At 38.7% G+C, this 23999-nt stretch overlaps 1 protein-coding gene across 13 annotated transcripts in view; it reads right to left on the bottom strand.

Annotated features, from left to right (window-relative positions):
• The window catches only part of SEMA6D (semaphorin 6D), a 653158-nt gene that overhangs the window by 380955 nt on the left and 248204 nt on the right, over window positions 1-23999 (bottom strand). For 10 of the 13 annotated variants that reach the window (XM_058294142.1, XM_058294151.1, XM_058294145.1 and 7 more), the window contains exon 2: window positions 10847-10926. The exons of the other annotated variants lie outside the window; for them this stretch is intronic. The gene's annotated coding sequence lies outside the window, so the exon portion shown is untranslated. The remainder of the gene's footprint in view (window positions 1-10846; window positions 10927-23999) is intronic. 13 annotated transcript variants of the gene reach the window in all.

Genomic DNA, 23999 nt, shown 5'->3' with positions numbered 1-23999 from the left:
CTGGTCCTGACAGTTGGTGTTATTTTAAGTTGTTTCAGTCTTATTTAGAACTCAGGGCAAGAGCATTTGAAAGCAGTAATACCAAACATGCCAATAGTTCTTAGACCAACCCTACTCCAACACACACACACAAATATCTGTCCTGGCAAACTAAGACTGTGAAAGTATAAAATTAGAGTTTGCTTACTGCATCCCTTAAGTCTGAGGAAAAATCCATACTTTAATTTGTTTACTGCAGTGGTGAATGTTTCATATGCATCAAGAGACTCTACAGTATATCAAAAACATGAAGTATAATTTCTCACTTGAGGAAAAAAATTGATTCCACTATCTCCTGCCTTTCTAGCTTCTGTTTTTCCTTAGCATGCCATCTAAGGGTTTAATTATACTATATGTTTCTTTGATGAGGACTAGAAGTTTCATTAGGCAAGGTCCCAGGTGAGCTGTCAAATATGTTTTTAGATATACTTTGATGAAAAAACCAAGGAGGCAGATTCAGAACAATTGTAAGCATTCAAATAATTCTTATAACAAAAAGGCAATTTACTAGCAATCTTTTTTGTTGTTGTTGTTAAGAATGCCTGATAGGAGGGAATGGTGAATATCATTTATCAATGGAGTAAGTCTGAGTTCTGGATCTCAGAATACTATGGGTTTTTTAAATATACAAACACACTTGTGAGAGGATCCTACCTCCATCTTTGGATTTCTGCAAAGCAGGGGCTCTTGGGTGGCAATCCTGTATCTGGGTGTTTTATTACATTCCCCAAATGGAAGAGGCATGACCCATCACTCCATAAAACATGCACGAGAACACTCTGTTACAAGTGACTCAGAGTCAATCAGGAGGAACAGGAATTCTGTTTACAGCTCTTTTATTGAAAGGCCAATCCTCACCTTTCCTTTATATATCTTTGTTAAAGGTTCTTATTTCGCCCAAGGGTCTTTTCTTCTCATTCTTAATTTCCTTTGAGGGCTGGCCCTCCGTTTTAACTGAATTATTTTGATGACTATGTTTCCTTTAAGATGATTATTTGTTTAAAGTTCAAGATAATAAAAATAACTTATCCCATTAAAAATATTCTGGGGACCAGAACAACATTTTAGGATGTTAGTTACTCATGTTACCAATCATCCATGAAACATATGCTGAAAATGCTCTAAAAGGTTCCAAAATGTCTCTTGCAGCTATAAGTCTTTTACAGGTACGATTATGTGGGAAAGGAAATAAGAAAAAGTGCATCCAACATCTGGAGTTTGATGGTTTGCCAAACTAAAATTACAAAATTAAATTTAAATGAACTTAATTAAAAAGGGGAAAGGGATCCAATTTAATACGTATATCTGTCATGTCCTCATTGAGGCTTCTTCTTGCACCAGAAAAATACAATAAAGTCTGAAAACAAAAGTTGGATAATGCCTCTAATGGAGTGTGAAAAGATGACCAGAGACACAGTCTGGCAGAATATATTCTCTTTTCCTCTCTGTTATATTAATGACATGGAATACCCAATTGTTTTGAAAAGACAGTATCAATCAAGAAACTGAGCTTGGAAACTTATCTGTTTCAATCATCTCTTCTGTTTGAGTCTCATTATACATATTTCATCACTTAAACATGGTGCTTACTTAGCTTGGTTTTTAATTCAATGGCACCTGATTGAAGAGTCTAGCAACATCATGGCATTCCAAATAGAGAGATGTACCCAGTTAAAAAAAGCAAAAAAAAAAAAAAAAACCAGTCCAAACAGGAAAGCATTGATTTCATGTCACCTGCCATTTGGTTTTGATTCTCTAAAGCAAAGAAATAACAAAAACCAACAAACAAAAATGGGCCTCTTAACATTGTGGTACTAAGTCCTTGGGGCTTGTTGAAAACTTAGGTTCTTCCTAGTTCTTAAATGTTCTTAATTTTCCTAATTCTGTATTTTATCTATGTGCTGACGAAGACATTTTACTAAATAAAATGACCTTATGATGCGAAATTATATATTTATAATTATATGCAAAAATAGAGTTGCATTTTATTAAACTGATTATTAGGTTACAGGAAAGACAGCCAAATGCTATCTGGTAAGTTTTTACCCCTTGATATTCCTACATACCATGGAAATGGCTAGAGCTTTGGTTTAAGTAAAACTTTATACTACTTGATCTTTTTGCTACTGGCTAACACTGATTTCCCCTTTACTTTCACCTTTCCCCTCTACTCCATTAATACTTAGTTTTGTCATCCATGCATCAACACTGTTCATTCTGATCCTCCTTATTTAAAAGAGAAGCTCCCAATACCCGCAAGCTCTCCACTCACTAAGCTAATCCAATATGGCATATAGTCATTGGTCAAAGGGAAAGCAAAGGCAAAAATTCCAAGCAGAAAAATGGAGTAATAGTGGAAGAGACCTGAGGGGTATATAAAAACTAACCCAGCACCTGGGGCAAAACAATGGAGCATATGATAAACAAACCATCATTAATGAGTGACGATTTCCTAAGCACCTCCTAATTACAAGCTCTGTAATGAGGACTTTCAAACACAAAAGGGCAGTTAACACAGCAACACTGTGACAAGAAAACAAAAGACAATGGGGCTTAAATAACATCCCCAAGACTGTATAGGCTAAGTAGAAAAGCCAGAATTCAAGTATCAGTCTTTGATGTGCATATCATGCTCTTTGCTCTAGATCACATTGCCTCAGAAACGGCAGGTTGTGGGAACTGTACTAAGGGAGACTGAGATGCATAACAAGAAGACCAAATCTTGTCTTGGAGTGAGAATAGAGAAATAACCAGTGGTATAGGTGAGAATGAATAATGAATACTTTTAACTGTTAAGAAAAGTTCATTCATCTAAATTATGTGTTCTTCACTGACTCACAGCATTCATTTCCTATAAAAGGTACAAAAATATTACACTTTAAATCCTTCCAATATCACTACATTGTGAGAGAAAAGAAAGAGCAATTCCACGGTTCATTATAATCCTGATGGTACTGATAGTCTGTGTCAGTACTTGTGATCCCAATTCTATTCATATCTATTTCATATGTATAAGCTTTATTTTTGTACAGAACTTAACTGCCCTATGGCCACAAACAGAAAATATCCTTTCTTTTCAGAGATATTGCCTTTAGATTTAATTACAACTTGTATGTTCATCTTATAGAGTGAATGATCATAGATAGTGCCTCCAAAAACTATGTGGATATTATCAACAGTCCCAAAGCAATGTTGTTTTTAAAAGTGTATTAAACGGAAAAAGGAAAAGTTAAGAACCATTTATGATACACCTGCAGTTCTCAAGTCAGTTCTACAAAGGCCAAGGGTCAGTAAAAAGCACCTGAGTCACTAGAACTTGCAAGACACATATCTTTGCTAGTGCAGAGAGGAAAACATCAACGATGAGCAAAATTGTGGGCAACCTGTATTTAGAGAAGGCACAGAATGAGAGAATGAAGTACTTCAAGAGGAAAGTAGAGGGTACAGTCATGTGGAAAATTTCTCATTAATCCACTGAATCAAAGAATGGATCAAGCCAAGGAAGAAAAACGGAGAGGGAAGAAGGTTTGTAAGCAGGTTGATGGGAAAGAGGTAGTGTGAATGTCACAAAAGAGCAATAAAAGTTCCACCACTGGATCTCCATCTGATGGGCCAGATAAAACAATGTTCTACTGAAGTCAGTCAATGGGGTCCTCTGTTTAAAGGTGAACCATCAGGTTTTGTAATGATAAACTGAAAGGGAGCTAGCCCACTCAGTATAGATCAGACTGCTGCAGGCCACCGTTTGGCTCAAGACAAGAGAGCATTTGTGTGTTCTGAGCTATAATATTCTTCCAAAACTGTATCCTTAGCAACAATCAAGAGGGAACTTCAAAACTCTTCATGTTCTTGGCAAGATCTGCCTCAATACCTCTACTCTTTACACATGACTCTCCCTCCCTTCAACTTTCACAGCTTCACCTCCACCATCTACCTGGGACCAGGGGGAAGCTGTCCCCGACCTCCTCAAAACAAGTCCCAGGACTTTCAGGTCATCTCTTTCCCCCTTTTCTAGTCCCTGCATTACATTGTTTACTCCTTGTTCTGACTTTGGCACCACACCTGAAACTCTTTCACTGAACTTGCTGCAACTTCACATTCATCACCAGTAAGTCCTCATCATCCTCAATGTTTTTGGGGAATTTTCCTTTTAGCACATTTTTGTACTAGTTGAAACCTGACTCTCCCCTGATGACACTGGTTCCACTGATCCCTTTCAAACGGTAGCGTTTCCTCTTTCAGACCCTTCTTACCAAGGAACCTGAAAGTATAATAGGTGTTCTCCTTTCTTCTCATTACTGCTTCCAGAACAATCTACCCTCTTCCTCCACAAAACCACAGTTTTCACTTTCATGCCTCAGATTATACCTCTCCCCACCCTGTTGATGCTTTCTACATTATTCTCCATTCCCTTTCATCGTTTGGCTATTTTAGTGTCTAATTCATGATCACTCTAACACTACCCTTACTTAATATTTGGTTATTTGCAGAGTCTTCCAATATCTCTTCCATTCAGTTTCTAGACTTTCCTCTCTTCCAAAGATCTTTTCAGTCACCCTTCCTGAGCCAATCACTTCCACATCATACCCTTAACTTTCTTGTTACCAATAAGTAAGTCCTGCAAAATCTTAATTTCAAACATTCCATTTTGTGATCATGGGCTCTTATCTTTCCTGATTACTTCCCCTAAAATCCCAACCCCTAAAATTCTACAATCTCACCAGTATCTAAAATTCACTCTCTGTGTCTCTCACCACTTGATATCCTTTCTTCCCTTCTTTCCAGCATAAATTTGGTGGGTAATCATTATAATTACATCTTAGCCCTTTCTGCTTTGGTGAACTTGCCTGGTGAAATCACAACTCTCACTGAACTCAAATAGATATATGTCTGCATCCATGATGCCAAATGTGCCTACTATTTGATATTTAAAAGAGAATTTCCACAGGCTCTCACTACCTGATCTGCCCATCTATCTATATATTCTCTCCTGTTGCTATGGATAAGTGCTCATGATCTTCATCAAGATCAGTATCTCCATCTACACACAGAAACACAACCTCTTCTCTCTTACCTGGACAATTGCAAAAGAATCCTAAGTGGTGTCCTCACTTATGCCTTTCCCATGTACCCCATGCTCTACCTCTCATAGTCCAATATCAACATGGCAGCCAGAACAATCTTTGCAAAAATATAAGACAGACTAATCATGTTACTCCTCTGCTCAAACTCTCCAATGGTTTCCTATCTCACTGAGTACAAGCTATATCCTTACTATGACATTCAAGGCCATATATGATCTTTCTTGCCATTGCCTCTCTGCCTTCATCTCCTAACCTTCTCCCTCTTTCACTCTGATCCAGCTCATTCTCCTCTTTGCTGCTTTTCAAATATGCCAGATACTCTTGTTGTTTCAGAGCCTTTACAATTAAAGTTCTTTCTGCTTAGAATACTCTTTCTGTAGCTATCTGTATGCCTTGCTCCCTCTTTTCCTTCGAGTCTTCTTTCAGAAGTTGTTGACCCAGAAAAGCTTTCTTAGGCTACCCTGTCTAAAATTTAGCCTCCCTGACACTTCCTATTTCCCTTTGCTATATTTTCTTCATTAAAGTACATCTATATATTAAATAAATATGTATACATAAACTATATAAATCCTACATGTTTAGATATTTATCTTGTTGATCCTGCTTCTCCTCCATGTATCTCCTCCACTAAAAAGTATGTGCTATGAAGGCAGGGATTTTTATCTTTTGAGTTTACTTCAGTATATTCAGGACAAAAAACAATGCTTAGCAATGCCTAGTTAGTTGTAAATAATTATGTGTACAATGAATGAATAAATAAGTCAATGTGTGCATGAATTATTAGGAAAAGGGAAGTTGCAAAGATATTTCACTTGGAAAATTAATATTTGGAGATGTCTATTTTTACAAAGAGACCTCCTGTTTATGGGATCAGGATTGCAGAGTAAACCAAGAATGAAATAGTTGCCATAGTGGTCCCATGACACTATAGCTCATTGAACAACTCAAAAACACTAAGAATGAAAGCAAATCCTTAGATAATTCTAAAAGAACCATGTTTCATCTGAACAGTAATTGTCACTCCTTAAAGGAAGAGATAGCTGGTGGATTTTGTCCTTTCAGGCAACCTGAAAATGTTTCACTTTTGATGCTGTCCTCCTTCCTACCTTCTGTGCCCTCCCCTTTTGCCTCCCCAAATGCTGAAGAAAACGACCAAGGATGTCAGAGCATGTGTTTTCCTGCCTGTTATGATGAAATCACAAGTGGGCTATCACAGTTCATGTTTCTCAGCTCCCTTTTTCTCTACTCTCTAAAACAAACAAAATTGATATTTCTAAAGCTTTGAAAATGTTTCCAGGATCACATCTGTGCCTTTACAATGTATTTTTATAATGTATTGTTAAGTATTTAATAAATTCTTGTGGGTGGTCAATAAGAACACAATATTAAAAAGTATTTCTCACCCTCAATTCAGTAGAATCCTTCAGTGATTGCCTTTTATTGGAGATTCTCCATCTGTCCCAATTTTCCATAAGTCACTGTGCCCTAATGACATTTTGTCAGACACAAAACTTGAAAATAAAAGAAGAAAATTCACTTTTGATTTTATTACACCAAAAATGTCTGAGTGACAGATGGGGCCATTGCAGATATGGTGGTTCCCTGGTTCCTATTATTAGTCCTGAACTATTTTGATCAGCTGCAATAGTGGGTGACTGGAATAGAAAACACTAGCAATTTTCTGGAACTTCAATAAAACACTAATGCAAGTAGCTGAGATTTCAGATGCTCCCATTTCCTAGAAGTGTCCTAAGGAGCCCTGTTTGCATCTCATCCTCACTTTGTCCTTGAGGAGAAACTGAAGTCAATGATTGGAAAGAGAAATGAACTTTTGAATCAGGAACACTGAAAATAATAGGAGAGGTGTCCAGATCAGCCAGATCTTGAGAATAATGATTCACTGGATTATAATCTACTGTGAAGATTTCAAAGTAAAATATTCAGACCAATTGGATGATTTATAAACACATGGGAATTGGAATATAGTATTTTAGGATAGCACAACTTTATTTAGATCTTAATCCTCTTTTTTGCACCTCCAGATTAATCTCAAAACTTTGTGAGACAAAGAAGGTTTAACTTAAGTTAAAACATAAGAACACAATGGATCACAACTAAGCTTCAAGAGTCTGTTAGTTACTTTTGTTCTCTTGGAAGAATAAATTGGTAGAAGTGGTAGTGGTGCTTTTTAATAGTCAGAGAAGGTACAAGGATGCTTCCATTTGGTTGGAGGTCTTGGGGCTGGAAGAGAATATCATTTTGGAGGATGGTAGTGTGCATGGATAAACATCTACTCTTGGATGACATTTCATAAGTCAGCTAATTTCTCTGACCCAAATCCATTATGTTAATGCTCTTCCTTTGCACTCTGGATAAAAATTTTGACCACTATGTTTAACTTCATGCATTATTCATAGTCCTCTATTGCTTCTAAAAGTATATGAACTGAGAGCTCTAGAGGATTTTCTATGTCATATATGATTGTTGGAATTTCCTGTTCATTTTCTAGGTTATGTTCTTCAACATTCATGGCTTTATTCTTATAGGACATGTGACCAACAGTTCTTTGCAGGGCAAAGACTACGGTTTGTTCAAGCAAATTGTGTTTTTTGACCCAAGACATTTACTCACCAACCCTATTGATTGTCTACAACAATAATAATGAAACAGAGCTAGAGAGTAAACTCAGGGATATAGGGGTGTATTTGTTTTAGAGATCAAATACTTAAAGCAGGATTTATGGAAGCAGAAGAATGTGGGTCAATAGCTAAAATTAAAAAACTGGACTGTAAACAAGCAAAGACCTTTCTCAGGTGTGATGAAAAAGAGAAAGAAGACTGCAGGGGGTGTAGAGGAAGACAAAGGGTAGGAAGATAAATAAGGAATCTTGTTTAATAACAAGTTGGATCTGAAAATAAGTAGAGGGAAGGAGGTCTTGGAAAGGCTGATATATCTTAAACACATCTTTCCCCAGAGACCCTCTCCTCCCCATCCAGCTGACAGGGATCTTATCGTAAACATTGCTCTCCTTTGGTGTAATTTTTTGACACTGAAATTTAGAATCAGTGCATACTTAACCCCCAGGGACAGTTTAAGAAACAAATCAGGGACAGTTCTTATAATTGGCTTTTGTTGTTGTCATAGTTTAATAAAACCAAGCATGATCACAGCACAGAGCAATTGTAAACCTTTCTTCATTGGGAAGACATAGACCAAATCAATGAAAATGGCATAATTTTCAGATTGGTCAAGTTCTATGAGTAGGGATCAACTTAATATTATTTAATTTTAATTTTAATTTAATTTAATTTTTTTGTAGGTACCAGGCCAGGGATTGAACCTGGGACCTCATATGCAGGAAGCAAGGACACAACCACTAAGCCACATTGACTCCCTTCAATTGGTTTTCTCGTTTGTTTGCTTGCTGTTTTTTTGTTTTTAGGAGGCACCAATGACCACACATAGGACCTCCCATGTGGGAAGCAGGTGCTCAACTGCTTTAGCCACATCCACTTCCAACTGTCTAGCAATACTAAATTCTGTATATTGATTTTAAGTTCCTCAAAGTGTTTCTCATTTATTATTTTATCTCTGGGTGACCCTACAGAGGAGTATAACCTTACTAACCTTATTTTGCAGCTAAAGAAACTAAGGCCCATCAGGTAAGGGACTATTTAAGATCTCAGAAGCAAAGAAGAAAGAAACTCTCTAGCTAAATCAGCTACAGTGTTAGAATTAGGATCTAAGTCCCTTGATTCATAAATCATTGCTCTTTCTACTATGCCATTCCACATCAATAAAATCTTTCTCAAATAAGACTATCTCGTCAAAAGATGGTTCTCATATTATAGAAGTGGATCAGGAGTCAGTACCCTCTTTGGTTCCCTGCAGAGATTAGGAGAACTGAGCCTAGTTTTAAGAAACCCTCCCCACATTCTAAATGACACTAATTGATGTAGTATCTTCTTTGGTAGGTTTTTCACTCTTGATTACAAAAAAGAAAAAAAAATTGATATAAAGATCTCACATAAAACTATGACTTATGTGGTCTAAAGGTGAGTTATTGGATGGGACTCTTCCACAGAAGTTTATGGTTACCTTAAACATTACAACCACACTAATGTTCCTCTAACTTTTTTTGTCTTCATATTGTTCAGCCTTAGGGATTTTAAAAGGTCCTGTCCAGTTTAACTTCTGCTATATGAGATTTAATGACTCTATACTTAAGAAATCAAGACTCATGTATGGGAACTAGGATTTGGTGGTAGCACCTGGAAAGCACAGCTAGTCACCAAATAAAGTATAAAGTGATTTAATTTTCAAAAGGAATGCTATGTTCAGATTAAAAAGAAACATAATGGTACATTCATTTAATTTTATGTGTATAAAAGAGTGAAGTTGAATCATTCAGTTTCAGGTATCAGTTTAAATGATGTATCTTCCAGTCTATTTCACAATCATTCTTTCATTTTTCCATAAATAGATTTTGAGACTAAAAGCTGTTTTAAACTAAACGTTAGTTTAATAATATAATTGAATAAAGCAACAGGGCAATTTGAGAGGAACATACCTAGAAGACTAAACATTAATGTGGAACTGACAAAATATATCCTTTGAAAATTCACAGAAACAAAGGTGTATAAGAATGGACAGATTAGCTGGCTGAAAGTTACATTTTGTTCAATATACCAAGGGCCTCCTATGTGGCTATGTGAAAATGGGGACTCAGACATATACTGGCAATATACTAAAATGTTAGCTCTCAGAGAATGGAATGTGCTAACTATAGTCTCATCCTGTGAAGATCTGGCTCAACTTGTTGTTGATAAAGAAATGGGTATTATTATTGAGTTTAGGTATGAAGATCAACAATTCAGGGCCCAAAGAATCCACCTGGGACCTAGACAATCTTGTTTGACTCCAGTTAATCACATCATGGTAAAATTTCTACTTTATTTTGGTACTGTGTACAGAAGCTGTGCTCTCTCTCACAAAAGATGCAAATGTTTAATTATGACTTTATTCATGTATTATATCTTATCCTTGGATCAATTTAGCTAGCTAATCTCACAAAATGAACACAGAAACAGAAAACCTTGCTTTCAAAACTATCTCCCACTGCCCCGATTTGCCATCCATCTGCCTACGTTTTCACCATTATAACTCGATTTAAAGTATGAGGCATCCCTGAAGGCACCCAGTGTCTAGAAGGGAACTCCATCAGCATTAGGTGATTTTCGTGTTTATGCACTTACATAACTGATTATGAATTTGTTTCTTTTAGAAACTCAATCTTAGGACCCATGTCAAGGGTAAGACTGCCTCCCCATGGAAGTGAAAGCAGAGTCATTTCACACTTTCTTTTCCCCATTGATCTTAAGCTTTGTGTCCCTCTGTGCTCTGATCACCTTATCTCTTCTGAATAGAAATTGTTCCATTGTCCAAAATGGAAACAATTTTCCCCACTTGGTCCAACTGTGCAGAAATAAAGAAATGCAGATGTTACCTAGTTTCACTATTTTCACCATTCCCAACAATACTTAGTTCAATTTTTATGGATTATAGATTTCTCTTGTGCTAACTGGTTTTGTACAAGGCATTTGAATACGGATCTGTATTGGTCAAAGAAGATTATACCTAAGTAACTTCAGATTCACATCTAGTGCAAAAAGGCAAACATGGTAATATGTAATGTCCTTTACTGCAATATCTTTAAATCTTACCACTGCAAGCAAATGTGAAATCCTTAAATTGCTGGCCTCAGTGTTCCCATGTCAACTGGCATATGCTCAGCCTGGAGATCCTGCCAAAAGTCAAAGGAAAACATTTATGAGACAGAGCCTGATGGAAAATTATTTTAATCTTTCCTGTCCAGAATTGACGGCAAGCTCAGTTTATGAATGCCTGCTGCTGCTTTAATGATAAGACCACTTAAACACAGCTGAATGCAGGGAACCAGTGGATTTTCCTTTTCTTTTTCTTTCTGCCCTAACTCACAGGCTGATTATTGATCTCCACCTGGATGTTCCTGTTTTGAACCAGCCATTCATGAATACAAGCAGGAAGAATAATGGTGCACCGTGTGGGAAGTCTTAATAAACTGCAATAGGAACATTGTCTCTGGGAAAAAAGTAACCAATCCAATGTAAATGAAGCCGCATGACTAGAAAATCTGTGGACATTCTATGGACCAAGCATCGGGTAGTAGAGGGCACATGGGCTTTAACTGTGTGCTTCATCAGTGTGAGTGCAAGGCTCCAAAGGACACCCTATTCTCTTACTCAGAGGGAGCATCCAAGTTCCATATATTGTCTGTAGGATGAAGCTTTGAAGGCTGGAGTGGACTAATCTTGCTATAGAATACTAGAATAGAAGGATCTGATCCCAGAAGTGATTCTACAGAAATGCAGGAAATGTAAGTCTACGGGGGACATTCTAGAATCCAAAAACTGAAGACAGAAGACTAAAAATTAGGTGAATTAATGTTCCTAGGGACTCTCTGAGGCTACTTGGAAAACAAGAGAAGCTTTAGGTCAGGCTTAGTCCATTAGGCTTAGATATGGACCTGCAACTATCACGGGCCTTTGGGATTTGCAAGACAAACTGGTTCCAGGTCTTGCACTGACTGGAGGGTGCACAGGACATCTATTTGGAATGCAACTGAATAACTCAGTATCTTGAACCAAGGTAGCAGAATATCCACTCACTTCTACACATGGATTTTTTTAAAGTGTCACATCTAAGTTGTTCTAAAGTTCAAAAATGTAAGACTTAGGGATTCACACATGAGTTTTAGCTCTATCAGTGTATTAGTGTGTGTGTGTTAGCTTGTTAGATACTAAAAGAAGACATACATTTTACATTTACCATCTGTGATAGTTGTTTTTGGAATAATTCACTAGATATTTCTATATTATTTTTTAAGGCAGAATTATGGGGGGTAATTCTTCAATGGAAGGAATACGTACAATTGTGAATATAAAACAAATGAAAATAAGAGTATTTTCTAAGGAGGCTCCTTGAAAGCAAGGACCACAGATAAGAGCTTTTTATACACGATGCTGACCACAGCATTAGCCATGTCACAATCACTCATTTCCCGATTTTCAGTTGAGGCAAAAGATCTTTTATTTGAAGGAAGAATTCAGACTATAACATAAGACAGTTACGTTATTCAAAAGTCTGATTTCTGTATTACCTTAACCTTTCAAAGACCAAAGAGTAATTTAAGATAGTATTATCATAAAGTTAGTATTATTAAAGCCTGAAAATCATGTTTAAGGAAGTACATAGGAATGCAATTCTCAAATGTTAGTGTGCATAAGAACTGCCTGGAGAGTTCTGTAAAAATGCAAATTCTTTGATCCCACTTTCTAAAATTCTGAATCAAGAGGTCTGGGATGGGAACCAGGACTATGTTTTCAAATAGAGCAGAGGACTCTAATGCACCTAGCACAAGGATTCAATTCAATTCAAGAAATAATTACTAGAGAACACTTTCAGATCCAGTTAATAAAATATTTTGTTTTAGCCGGCCTCTCCTTGGGTTATCTGGTTATAGTAGACCAAGATGGAGCACTGACTTTAGTAGAAGTGTACATAAAAGGAACAGCAATTGTGATATTTAAAGGGGGAACTGACTTTTTAAAAATTAGAAACTGTTATCAATAAAAACACATAACTAAGACTTATAAAGATGGAAAATATAAACCCAAACTTGTTCTAGTTGTATGGAGATACTTTCTGCACAAATGAAGCTGTTAGAAAGAAGAAGTGTGCCAGAAGCACACTGAGCGTCACATAAAAACATATTTCTTTTTAACATTTTGTTCCAATTCTCGGCATACCAGTCTGACTCTTACCCTTGTATAAGCAACATCTATTTTGAGCAATGAAGTGTAGCATGAGGGATTTTTACCTGAAATCCTAGGATCTCCTTTAAATAGGAAGCACATTTTACATGCCTATGTGTGGGATGCATTTCCTCTACCCCAGCCTCTACCACTGAGGGACCAAGCTTTTATCAGATTTTAAGGTGGTCTCTGCCACCAAAAAGCTTATGAACCTTTGATTGGCAGTCTGGGGATGTTGGTTCTAATCTTAGCTCTGCCACTAGCTGGTTTTGTGGCCTTCACCAAATGACTTCACCTCTCTACACTCCTCAATTTTCTCAGCTGTAAAAGAGAAAGCTGAACTGGGAAAATCTAAATATTCTTCCAGCTCCACAATTCTATAAAATGCCAGTACAACTGGGAGCTCCAAGTTGGAAGGTATCATGCCACATCCTCTGACCTAATCTCCTTATCTATGGGAGAGAAAGTGAAGCCCAGAGAGCTCATCATGCAATAGTTATTGTGAGATCAAGATTGAACCCAGAATTTCCCACTCATACATCAATTCACTCTTTAACTCACAAAAAGTTTATAAAGCTCTATTCCCAGCTCACACTTTTACTCATTGACCGAGGGAGCATTTCAGGCAGGATTTTCCTCTCTTGGCTGGGAGAGGGGGTACAATGTGTCCTTTGGGGGTTCTCTCCCAGATTTTCTCAGGGAGAGAACATATGCCCAGGTCCCCAGAGCATTGTGCTCCCACACTCACAGCTGTACAAAGGCACGAAAAAGCTGTCTACAAGCTTTTTTAAAAAAAAACAACTCAGCGCTTGCAAAAGTGCTCTGGGGTGTCTTCAGGATGGGTTCCAGGAGAACAGCTATTATAAAAAGATCACTAAGTTTTCTTCTTCTGGATCCAACTCCACACTCAGGCTTTAATATTTTAGGCGCATCGCTGATACTTATTTACTTGTCCAAAGTCAACATTCAGCAAGTACACCTGGCAATGAAACAGATCCAGTCCTTGCTGCCCTGCAGATGGCGGTTAGGAAGAACTAAGGCCTCAAGCAAGGTCTGCCACAATCCTGCCTGTGTACAGAGAGCAAGGAGAGGCACCACCTTCCCACATGAGGGGCTCACGCTTCCTTTGAGTTGTCTGCTTTCAAATTTGCAAACGCTACTCAGGAGAATCCCTATTGTCATAGGCTGTGTCACGTTATCCTAATAGCCTTTGTTAAACCTAGCAAAGCATTAAACACTGTATATCTTTCCTCATTTCGGCCATAACTCTTAGCTTATTTAAATCATAACTATCCAGTGTTACCTAAGTCGAATTTCCCCTCCTCAATCTCCCAGAATGATTTTTTTAAAAAATATATTTTTATTACAGAAGTTGTGAACTTACAAAACAATCATGCACATGTGCAGAATTCCCACACAAGAGCCTTTATTAACACACCATACCATGCTGGAATATTTGTCACAGATTGTAAGATAATATCATCAGGCTATTACCACTAACCATGGTCCACAGTATACATTTGGCACATTTTTTCCATACTCCCCCATTATCAAAACAGTGCATCTTTGGTCTAGATGCATGAATATTCCAGTATTGCTGTTAACCACAGTCACTCCAGTTTTCCCATGCTTCTCCACATTCCCTTTACCTGCAATAGTGATATAAATCTGCTCTAGCTCATAAAGATACTCTTGCATCTGTACCATCAACCATAATAGTTTTTTCTTTTAAAGATTTGTTTTATTTCTCCCCACCTCCTTGTTGTTTGCACTCACTGTCTGCTCTCTGGGTCTGTTTGGTGTGTGCATGCCTTCTTTTTAGGAGGGACCAGGAACCAAACACAGAACCTCCCATGTGGGAGGGAGGTGCCCAATGGCTTGAGCCACCTATGCTCCAGCTTGTGTGTCTATCATTGTGTTTCCTCATTGTATCTCTTCACTGCATCATGTCACTGCGTCATCTGGTTGCATCAGGTCACTGCACCAGCCTGTTGTGTCTTGTTCATCTTCTTTAGGAGGCACCAGGAACTGAACCTGGGACCTCCCATATGGCAGGCAGGTACACAACTGCTTGAATCACATTCACTTCCCTCAACCACAATTCTCATTCACATCTGGGTTTACTGTGTTATTCAGTCCCTAGATTATTCTCTAGCTCTCATTCAACTGATGTTTACATCTTTAGACTACTCTTTCTAGCCACATTCTCATTTATAAACCAGCTATTACTCTAATGTGTTACCATCAACTCTATACATTTCCACTTTCATAGTAAAGTTAATTAAAACTTCTACATACATTAAACATTAGTAGTCCATCTCAGTCTTCCTCTTTTCTCCTTTAAGAATCTACCACCTACCACCAGGTCTTAAGATATTTTTCTACATTTTCTTCTAGAAGCTTTATGGTTCTTGCTTTTAAATTTAGGTTTTTGATCCATTTTGAGTTCATTTTTTTCTATGGTGTGAAATAAGGGTCCTTTTTCTTTCTTTTGGATATGGATATCCAGTTCTCCCAGCTCCATTGCTTAAATGGATGGGTTTGACAGGCTTGGGTGTGTTTGACAGGCTTGTCAAAAATCAGTTGATCATGGATGTGAGGGTTTGTTTGTGAACGATCAGTTCAGTTCCATTGGTCTATGGGTCTGTGTTTATGCCAGTACCATGATATTTTTTTTACCACTGTAGCTGTGTAACATGATTTAAAGTCCAGAAGTGAGAGTCCTCCAACATTGCTTTTCCTTTTTAGATGTTTCTGGCTATTTGGGACCCTTTACTTTCCAAATTAATGTGATAATCATGTTTTCCATTTATTTAAAAAATGCTAGTAGAATTTTTTATCAGGATTGCACTGAATCTGTGTATCAATTTGGGTAGAATTGACACCTCAATGATATTCAGTCTTCCAATCTATGAGCATGGAATGTTCTTCCAATTTAGATCTTTTTTAAAATTTCTTTTAACAGTGCATTGTAGTTTTCTGACTACAAGTGCTTTACATCATTGGTTAAGTTTATTCCTAAATATCTGATTCTTTTAGTCATTATTGTAAATGGAATTTTTTTCCCTGACTTCCTCCTCAGATTGAGTATTACTAGTGTCTTTTAAAGTCTATTTCATCTTATGAAAGTATAGCTACTCTGGATTTTTTTTTGTTTGTTACTAAATACATGGAATATCTTTTTTCAGTCTTTCACTTTCAATCTATTAGTATCCTTGGGTCTAAGGTGAGTGTCTTGCAGACATCATACAGGTGGCTCATATTTTCTTATCCATTCTGCCAGTCCATGTCTTTTGATTGGGAAGTTTAATCCATTCATATTCAATGGTATTACTGTAAAGGCAGTTCTTATTCCACCCATTTTAACCTTTGGATTTTATCTGTCATATTTTATTTTTACCACTCTTTTTTATATACTCTTCATTTCTAAATTCTCTTCCAAGCCTCTCTCTCCTGTCTTTTCATTTCCTACTGTAGCACACCCTTTAGTATTTCCTGCAAAGCCAATCTCTTGATTACAAACTCTCTCAGTTTACGTTTATCTGTGAATATTCTAAGCTCATCCTCATTTTTGAAAGACAATCTTGCTGGTTATAAGATTCTTGGCTGAAAGTCTTTCTCCTGCAATATTTTAAATATATCACTGTCTTCTTGCCTCCATGGTTTCTGATGAGAAATAGGCACTTAAGCTTATTGGTTATCCCTTATATATTATGCATTGCTTTTCTCTTGCTGCTCAAAGTATTCTCTGTCTTTGGCATTTGACATTCTGATTAGTATGTGTCTCAAAGTTAGTCAATTCAGATTTATTCAGATGGGAATATGTTGTGTTTCTTGGACACGGCTGTCTATGTCCTTCAGCAGGGTTGGGAAATTTTCTACCATTATTTCTTCAAATAGTCCTTCTGCCCTTTTCCCTTCTCTTCTTCTGGGACACCCATTATATGTATGTTTGCACATTTCTTGCTGTTTTTTAGTTCCCTGAGACCTTGTTCAATTTTTTTCCATTCTTTTCTTCATCTGTTCTTTTGTATGTTCACTTTTGGAGGCCATGTCTTCAAGCTCACCAATCCTTTCTTCTGCCTCCTGAGATCTGCTGTTATATGACTCCAGTGTATTTCAAATTTCATTTATTGGACCTTTCATTTCCATAAGATCTGCTATTTTTCTTTGTATGCTCTCAAATTCTTCTTTGTTCTCATCCAATATCTTCTTAATATCCTTAATCTCTTTATCTCATTGAATTTATTAAGGAGATTTGTTTCAACATCTAGGATTAGTTGTCTTAACTCCCTTACGTTATCTGGAGGCTTTTCTTGTTCCTTTAACAGGGCCATATCTTCCTGTTTCTTGGTATGGCTTATAATTTTTGTATGGTGTCTTCGCATCTGGATTACTAGATGAACTTCTTCTGGGTACAGTCTCTCTAGTTTAGGGCTTTCTTGCCCTTTCTCCCTTGCTGGTTGTGTCATTGAAGCCGAGGATGTAGTTTGTGCTGTATGCTGTGGAGGCTCAAGCTGCCTGCATTGCCCCAGGGATGAATGAAACTTCTCCCACCTTTCTCCTTTGCCAGAGGTAGGGACAGAGTCACTTGTGTAATAACCCAAATTGTGCAGGCCTAGACAGTATTGCCCAGAGAGTCTGATGAATTTCATGACCCTTCCTCCCCTGCCTGAGGTGGAGATGGAACTGCAGGTGTTGGCAGCAATCTGTGCTGCGTGGGTCCAAAATGACCACAGATGCCCCAGTAGGCTACCTCCCAGTACACTGCACCAGCCTAATATACTTGCAGTTACCGAGAGGTGGTCCAGGTCCCATCAGCTTCCTCCCTGCCAGAGGTGTGGCTGAAGCCTAGTTTAGGGCTGCAGTCCAATACGGGAGAAAGAAGTATGTCCCTATCATCACTCTTTCAGTCAGCCTGGCTTCCCCTCATGCAGAGGGCAGAGTCAAAATGGTGGCTACTGGTCTCTTGTTTACTTGGACAGGTTCAAACCTTAGCTATTCTTAGGGTTATACTTTAGCCCACTGAATTTACTAATCAGTAGCTGAAATTGGTGCCCAACTGTCTCTTTCTCCCCTGTGTTGGGAAGTGGAGCTTACAATTCCAGCCATGGAATAGCTCTTGAGGTGGCTTGTGCTGCCAGTGGAGAGTGTACACCAGCCTCCAGGGCATGGAGTGTTCTACTTACAAATCTTCTCTGAAGATGGGCAGTCTCCTCCTTCCATATTTTCAAGGATGTTGCAGGATACTCTTCTCGTCTCCTGGGGCACCCTAACAGGTGCTTTAGATAGCTCTGGGTGATTACTCACTGCGCTGCAGCATGAACTTACTGTAGGAGCTCTTTGCTGCCATCTTGCTGGTTGTTTCTCCCAGTATGATTTTATCCCCTTCCCTGAGAATTTAAAGAGTACCTCATTCATTTTTCTCCAAAAGCACCTGAGATGTAAAAGTTCTAGACCTTCAGCAGTTTAAAGAAAGCAGAAAGCATTTAATCTTATTCTATAAATAAGGAGTGATCTAGAGAGATGAAGTCACAGAGTAATTGTTAATAAATTATTACAAATCAAATGGAAGGAAGAGCAAAGTACATTTTCTTTGTAAGGCATTTAAAATACAATATTTTATCTAATCTCCATAAAAATCCAACTCAGTAGAATATTATCCCTTTTGACAGGTGCAATAAACAAGTCTCAGAGGGATACGTAACTTAAACCAGCTCAAACAGCTGCAATTTGTAGTTGTCAGAAGTGGATCTAAAGTCCAACTCAGCCTGAGGATTCCATAGCCCTGTCAAGGGCAGACTTAGCCAATTGCCCTCTCCAGCTCCACATTGGGTCACTGCAGGAGGGGAAAGTGCTGAAATTTGCTGAGAAAGGGTAACTGCGCAGACTTGATGATAAATGGCAGATCCCTGCTAATTTTGTCAAGAGCCCAATCTAACTTCTGAGACCCAAACACCCTCCCTACTAAGGTGCAGAGAGGAGGGAGAAAGTAATGAAAGCACATCTTTATGGAAAAAGAAAGTGAAGAAAACTGGCAGAATCGGCCAGTATCCCAGGCTTCTGGCTGGTGGTCAACCAGAAGGCTTTGGCAATCATGTTAAATCTTCCAAGCCCCAAAAATGATAACAACCCAGCAGTTGTAAAGTATGAAAAGCTGCAGATTGTGACCTTGTGCACACACTTTTAAAGGGAAAAGAGCACTGCCCAATCCTTATTTCCAAATGGCATTCACCTTATACTCATATGAGGTATTTGGCAATTTTCACACCAAAAAGGTGGGTCTGAATTAGGCTTGATGAAATGCATCTCTTCTTCTGTTGATGGGTAACAATTCCATATCTACTTCCAGTGAACTTTGCAAATGTTCTTGTAACCATGACAGCCAAAGTACCCCCAACATAATGATCATAACGACACTTTCTGGCTATATGAACTTTTCTACTTTACAAACTATTTAACATGTACTATTCTCATTTAATTTCCACAAAACTTGTATAAAGTGAATTAGACTGTTATTACAAGGAAATCGAAGCGTAATGAAGTATTCAAGATAATGTACAAACTATAAAACCAATAAAAGCTATACTTACTGAGAGTTTGCTGTGTGCCACACACCACTGAACAGGTAATATATATATATGCATATTTCACTTAATAACTCCATGAAGTATTATTTTCATACAAATGAGAAACTTAGGAATCAAAGAAGTTAAGTGACTTGCCTAAGGTCACAGTACAAGTTGGTAGCGGAGCTAGGCTTCAAATTCAGGTCTAAGGCAAAGCCCACTCTCCTAATCTAAATCTGACCTCGAGTCTAAATAATGGAATATGATTTCCAAAGGTGTTTCCTATTGCCAGGGCCTCCAGATTTCTTAGCCTGTCACACCATGTCTCCCTATGACTTTCTGTGGCTTTTGCATCATACTCTGAACTATGGAAAAATTGAAGTCATTGGAAATTCAAGTCAAAATTCCTTATTTCCCCCACATCTGACTCGTTCAAGCTAGATTGTCTCTGTCAGTGTAATCTATGATTTTGTTTCCCTCATTTTGCTCACACAGCCTGAGCCTTGTTGCTTTTTCTCACTTTCGTTTGTAGCTGCTGATGACTACGTGCCTACATATGTGCAGAGTTATATATAACGCACAATGTGCACACTCAGTCAAACCTTTTTTCTAACTACTTCCATGGGCTTTTTCACACACACACAAAGAAGAGTGAAGAACTGTAAAGAAAAGAGAAAGGAGGAATCAGAGCAATATCCTTTCAAGGAGCCATTCTCAGGTCTTCCTGCATATGACATATATGTGTGAGTAAGAGTGTGGCAAGTACATTGAAAATGCTGTAGGGCATGTGTCTCTGCATATATATGCATAATGTCCTTTTCACACTTTGGAGTTACCAGATGCCTGGTTGTGCTTGGAAGGGGTTTGGTAACCCACTTGAAATCATGAAGATTTATTATGCAAGCCGCACAACCCCTCTAGATGACATCTCCGGTTCTAAAAAATGATTGAGAGAAAGATGTAATAGAGCCAAAAATGACAATGAAATATTAGCAGTGCTGCAGTGTTTATCTGTGGCCCCCAGTTAAAAGAAGGGAATTATGCAAGTCGAAAGAAAAGGCAAGCCTTCAGGCAACAGGAGAAACAAAAACAAAAGAAGCAAGAACCACCTGGATGCCAAGGACTAATTTTGTTGCTATGGGAAAGCCCTGAGGTACTGATTCATACTATGGGCAAGTACACGGCCCTCAATCTTGGACTTTTTCAGCAAAAATCCACTCAGTGCAACTGCTGCTCCCTTCACGTTTGATCTCTAAAGTGAAGTCACTCTTAAGAAGTGAAATGGTATTTGTGTAGGTGGTGGTGGTGGTGGTTGGGATGGCATCCTGGTTCTGCTTGGGTGAGACTCTGTAACAGGTCTAACCGAGTACCCTGGAGGCAATCTCTCTACAGCTCCTTCCCCACTGGCTTTCTAAGGTTTTCTCTCAAACACCAAACTTTATGACATCTCTCCCATGCCCTTGTAAGCCCTCCTAATAACTCTCCACCAGGGAATTAAATTCCCACTTCTTAAGAAAGAATATCAGCCCTTCAGGGTTGGGTTCTTCCTTCACACGTCTTGGCACATGGACCCTCCTGCATCCTCCAAGCACATGCTCAGTTTACTGTGCCTTTGCCGGGGCTGCTCCCTCTTCCTGGAATGCCTTTCTCACTTCTCCGTGGGCAAATTCTTACTCATTTTTTAAGAAACAGCTGCCACAAAATCAGTGAGGTGGAAACTTTCTCAAACCCCAGGAAGGATATAGTTCTTCCCTCTGAAATATTTTCATGGCACCTTGCACACATCTCTACTTGACCACATAGCACGTTCCACCCAAATTGAAATTTATACTTCTAAGCCTTCATTAAGTGTTAGAATTCTGGAGGGCAGGAGCAATGCCTATATCAATATACCTTTGATATTGAGAACAGTGTCTGGTATACAATAACTTAATAAATACAAGTTGATTGAAAAGATAATGAATGGCTCCTTTATTTCCCTCCCAAATATCAGTAGAAAAAGTGCATGTGAGTCTTTAAGGAGTTTGGAGATATGTACTCCAGAAAAACACATTCTAAAACTTAACACATTCCTGTGGGTATGAACCCATTGTCAGCCCCACAATATTAACCTTTGGGAAGAAAGTATCACCTTGATTTGGATTTCTCCTAGCCTCAAAATCATTAAATTCATTGCTTAAGCTGACCAATCACATAGTATTTTCTTGAGCAGTCAAGGAAGCTAAAGCAGCCTTCATCATTCTTTGATACGTTCTAGTGATATTTTAGAAAATAACAGTAGCTCCTTTTTTTCTTCTTTATTTTCTTTTAAATGTTACATTAAAAAAATATGAGGTCCCCATATACTCTCACATCAACAACCTCTTCCATCATTGTGGCACATCCACTGCACCTGGTAAGTACATTCTGGAGCACCACTGCACCACATGGACAGTGGTCTACATTGTAGTTCACACTCTCCCACAGTCCACCCAGTGGGTCACGGCAGGACACACAACGTCCTGCAGCACCAGCCAGAACAACTCCAAATCCTGAAAATGCCCCCACACCATATCTCTTCTTCCGTCTCCCTACCATCAGCAGCCACCGTGGCCACCCTCTCCACATCACTATTATAATCTCTTCTCTTATTAATCACAATAGTTTCCCAGCAGAACACCGGTAAGTCCACTCTAATACATAATCTATTCCTCCATCTTGTGGACCCCTGAATGGTTATGTCCAGTCCCCCTCTACATCAAGGGGGGGCTTAGATTGCACATGGGTGATGAATGCAATTCTGCTTGCAGCTGTAGGCACTCTTGGCTCCCTGGTGTGGCAGTTGACCCTCTTCACCTCCCTGTCAGCTGGACAGGGTAAGTCCAACAAACCAGAGGGTAGGAGCTGCAAGACTGCTGAGGCCTGGGGCCTGGCCATCACATGGACAGTCTAGAGATTGAGGTCTCCTGAGTATACACCAACCCAAATGCCAGCCACAGGTCTGGTAAAAGTAACAGAAGAGGCATGTGTAGAAAGGTCATATCTGAATCCAACTCTATCACACTCAGGAACTCAAACTCCAAAGTAGGGCCAACTGACATGGCCCGGAACTCCAGAGCCATCTGCTATGACCATAGTATCTGTGGGTCACTGCAGCCCTCAGGAGAACCAGCACCTGGGTTTCCATCGACCTTGGTTGTCTCTGGTACCCTGCTGAGGCGTGCATAAGCATCACCCCTCTGATGACGTCCCCAACTCTTTTTTGGAGACTCATAGCCATATAAACTCACTTGTCCTTTCCATTTCCCCCTTTTATCCAAAGTCAAAAAGCAGTTTTTAACACCTGATGTTACACGTAGGCTGAGATATTCTGCCAGTCTGAGTTGTAATGGTATCTCTTGAAGGCAACAGATCTTAGTGCTGACTTGGCATCCTTCTGTTGAAATCCATTCCTTTTCCAATTTCCTCTTTACTACTAACTGTACCCCTCTATTATGATGCTAGGGTGCTCTCAGGTCCTGGAATTTAAAGCTTCTCAAAAAAATGGAGTGTTGTATGCTGCAAAGACCTCAGGCTTCATGATCAAATGTTCCACAGCATGAATCCAGGTACAAGCTCCAGCAGTAATGGGAGCTGGAGAAAGGTTCATAATCTAGCTGACCCTCAGGCCTCTCACTGATAAAATGAGGATTTTAATGCCTACCCTATAAGACTGCTGTGAAGATAAAATTAAATTTTGGATACCAAGAACATGGCTCATTGTGGGTTCTCAATAAATGGTAACATTTGCTTTTTACATTTCTAGTTTCAATTGCTTCCAGTTTCAGGCACTCACAAAGTTCTGTTATTCCTCTAAAACTATAATCATCCTTGTCGGGTGGTTAGGTCCTTTATAGATCAGAAGCTCCTGGAGTGATTTTCCAAATAATTCTCACATTGCTTTATAGAAACTCTTCTGTAACATACCATCACTATTATGGAGGCAAGTGTGGTTTATTTCTATTGAGTTTTCAGACAGAAAATGGGTTGAGAATCAGTTCTCTAGAACATGTCTTTGAAAGTCTTGCTCTTTATTTTCACAGTCATAACTCTAACTGGGACCCTAAACCTCTTACTCTGACCGCCTAGCTGACCACCACTCTATTTAGAGTGCTTCTTCTTGTTGATTTATCCCATAAATAATAGCAAGAATCACCTCTCAAAGTCAAGAAAGATGGAGCAGCCCTCTGACGAGAAACCTCAGCAGTCCCCACAGAGAGAGCCAACCACATCTCTCTCAACACTCTCCTACCTGCTATTTCATACCTGTGTTTCTTTACCTACATTCTTCTTTTTGGGAAACGGAACTGCCCTTCTCTCCCCACTTTCTGCCTTCCTTATGAACCCACACAGCCAAAGAATTTCTACAATTCTTCAAGACAGACTCAAGTAGCTGTAATCATCACCTCCTTTGTGCCTCCACTGAACCAAGTTTG

Source organism: Dasypus novemcinctus, chromosome 3 (genome assembly GCF_030445035.2).
Source record: "Dasypus novemcinctus isolate mDasNov1 chromosome 3, mDasNov1.1.hap2, whole genome shotgun sequence".
Classification (NCBI taxonomy): Eukaryota; Metazoa; Chordata; class Mammalia; order Cingulata; family Dasypodidae; genus Dasypus; species Dasypus novemcinctus.
This window is presented reverse-complemented; position numbering and strand designations above follow the sequence as displayed.